At 38.1% G+C, this 3,362-nt stretch overlaps 1 non-coding gene across 1 annotated transcript; it reads left to right on the top strand.

The window, feature by feature from the left end:
• The first annotated feature begins 2,917 nt into the window (after positions 1–2,917).
• Positions 2,918–3,020, top strand: LOC129562262 (U6 spliceosomal RNA). The gene has a single exon (XR_008687176.2). It is a non-coding gene; the product is annotated as a U6 spliceosomal RNA (small nuclear RNA).
• The last annotated feature ends 342 nt before the right edge of the window (positions 3,021–3,362 follow it).

Here is a 3,362-nt window from a genome sequence, read left to right as displayed (position 1 = left end):
AAAAAGAGAAAACTTGGAAGTTAAGTGTAATATTACAGGTATTGGAAATGCAATAGAAGGTTTAGAAGATAAAGCCAAGGAAATTACACAGAAATTAGAACAAAGAGTGAAAATGAAGTGGCTCAGTTGTGTCCGACTCTTTTCGACCCCATGGAATGTAGCCTACCAGGCTCCTCCATCAGTCCATGGGATTTTCCAGCAAGAGTACTGGAGTGGGTTGCCATTTCCTTCTCCAGGGGGATCTTCCTGACCCAGGGATGGAACCCAGGTCTCCCACATTGTAGGCAGACACTTTTACCATCTGAGCCACCAGGGAAGTCCAGAACAAAGAGACAAAGAGTTAAAATAGAAGGAGAGAAAAATTAGAAAACAGGAGAACCAGAGGAGTTCCAAAAGACAGAACAGAAACAAAGAAGTATAACTAAAAAATCCCCTATTTATTCGTCATGAATTCATTTGTTCTCTTTTCAGTGAGTGCCTTCTCTATACCAGACACTGTGACAGGTGTGAGAATTTGGCAGTGAACAAGAAAGCAGTAAAATTCCTCATCTTATGGAGCTTACTCAGAAATGAAGGTTGTGACTTCTTAGGTAGAAAAAGCCCAGTGAATATCATGAAATAAATGAAAAATGTTGACAGTAAGACACACCATCATGAAATTTCAGAACACTAGAGATGATTTAAAAGAAAAAAAAAAAGCTCCTAAAATCTCCCAGAAAGAGAAAATCTTTTATACACAAAAGATTATGAATGAAAAAAATAGGCTTCTCAACATTCACACTAGAAGCTAGAAGACAATAAAACAAAGTCTTTAGGATCCCAGGGGAAATTTCCTACCTAGAATTAAATTCCCAACCTAACTATTAATCAATGTGAGGGTGGAACATAGTAATTTTCAGATGTTCCCAACTTTCAAGGTGGCTCAGTGGTAAAAAAAATAAAAATATAATTTATATATATAATTTATATAATAAAAATATAACTCAGATGCGGGTTCAATCTCTGGGTCAGAAATATCCCCTGGGGTAGGAAATGGCAACCCCCTCAAGTATTCTAGCTGGAAAATTCCATAGACAGAGGACCCAGGCTACAGTCCATGGGGTTGCAAAGAGTTGGACACGACTGAGCACACACACACGCAAACTTTAAAAAACTTTACCTATCATGTGTCTTTTCTTAGAAAACTACTAGAAGAGGTTCTTCACACAATGGAAAGTGAACTGAAAGAGATGTACAGTCTAGAAAATAGAAACTTCAACACAAGAAGGCAAAGAAAATTCCAGGATAGGAGCTGTGTGTTAGACTTGATGATGGTGACACATGTGTGCTCAGTCATATTTGACTCTGTTCGACTGACCCCATGGACTCTAGCCCACCAGGCTCCTCTGTCAACGGAATTTTCTAGGCAAGAATACTAAAGCAGTTTGTCATTTCCTGCTCCAAGGGATCTTCCTGACTCAGGGATCAAACCTGCATCTCCTGTGTCTCCTGCATTGGCAGGCAGATTCTTTACCACTGCGCCACTTGGGAAGTCCCTAGAGGGCAAGCAATCTCCATTAGAACAGAAGGTCAGAAAGCTCCAGCGGACAGCTGTTCCCAGAAAGAGGAAGGGGTGGCGATGGGGTGGGGGACGGGTAGGCAGAAAAAATATCAAATTACTTAACTGATATATATGTATAACTTAAGAGATTTACCCTGCTCTCAAGAGTTATGAATGAATAAAGGGTGAATGGATAAATAAAGAGTATCAATTATACTTCACTATTTTTTTAAAAAAAGAATACACTTTCTTTAAAAGGCAATTATTAACTCTTGTGGTGGGGTGACTGTACAGGAAAGGAAATGTACCACAGGCTCATTTGTGAATAATGCTCACATTGTCATAATAAGGTAAACTCTGAATATTAATTTGACTAAAAGGATCAATAAACCAACACAATATTGTAAAGCAATTACCCTCCAATTAGAAATAAATTAAAACAAGGATCATATAACTATATTGGGAGGTTAGATGGTAGAAGATTGCTCAAGTTTATGGAAACTGTTGGAGGTGTAGGATAGTGACTTTGTAGAAAGCAATTGGGAATATGTAAAATGAGAAGGAAAAAAACCTCAAGAAATGTAGTGTGAGCATATTATTTAGAAATGGAAATAAATTCCACGAATATCTCATTGAAACAAATGTCTCTTCTGATGAAAAGAATGGTGGTGGGGATGAGTGTGGCTGTGGACATTAAGCCATGTTAAAATCTGAGTATAAGTATTTCTCTGATAAAAAATTTAAATTATAAAAAGGGAAATGGTTAAAAATTGATGCTGCTTAGAGCAGTTGTCAAAAAGTATGCAGTGAAATATAAAAATAATTGCTCAATAAAGCTATTTTACTTAACAGTAAAAAAGCAGACTTCTCCAGTTAGTTCTGTCGGAGGAGTATGTAATTTCCTCGGTTCTGTCTTACGGCAGCCAGAATTTGAAGCAGTGGACAGACCAGTGTTATAGCTTGGTTTTATTTAGGAAAATACATCCTCCAGGTGCGAGGGCGGGCCAAACCAAGAGGCATGAAAAGAAGAGAAGTCCCCGGCTCAATTTTGGCTCCTCTTTTTATATTTTTATTATTTTTAATTTTTTTTCTCCTCCCCCTGAGCCTGACCTATGTAAATTGGGCTAACCAGGAGGGCGGTTTGTTTTACCTGAGGTCCTCATTCCGGTCCTTGAACCTTCCTTTGTTCTATTTTCGAGGGCTTTTCCCTTCTTTTTCTTTTAGCCACCGCCATTTTGGACTCCTTTTTCCTATTCTAACTACCTAACAGTTCAAACACTCATCTTCTGAATCTGAAGGGAGAGCAAAGGAGTAAGTCATCCAAGAAAATAAGTACTGGTCCATGACTGTGGATCAAAAACAAATCAGGAAGGATCCTCGCTTTGGCAGCTCATAAATTAAAATTGGAATGACACAGAGAAGATTAACACGGCTCCTGCACAAGGCTGACACAAAAATTTGTGAAGCATTTCATATTTGGGGGGAGTCTCGGATTAGCAGAGGCAAACTGTTACATATAGGATGGATAAACAAGGTTCTACTGTAAAGCATGTATATCTGAGTCACTCCTGTAAGAAGAAATTAGCACAACATTGTAAATCAACTATATTTCAGTAAAAAAAAATTTTTTTTTAAAGAAAGAATGAAATCAGAAAGGGCCTCAAGCAATTTGGGCAGTGGGTCTACAGTATATCATTAAATAGGCATGAGGTTCTGATCTGCCTTCTGTTCACCATTTCTAACTGTCATGGAAGTCTTGTTTGCAAGGGAATTCAGAGTCATTTGGCAGAATTTGTACTCGTCATCTCTTCCTTCCTAAAAG

This window comes from Moschus berezovskii, chromosome 5 (assembly GCF_049115385.1).
Source record: "Moschus berezovskii isolate FMDL1 chromosome 5, NW_MosBer_1.0, whole genome shotgun sequence".
Classification (NCBI taxonomy): Eukaryota; Metazoa; Chordata; class Mammalia; order Artiodactyla; family Moschidae; genus Moschus; species Moschus berezovskii.
Note: the sequence above shows the minus strand (reverse complement) of the source record. Positions and strands in the feature narration are given on the sequence as shown.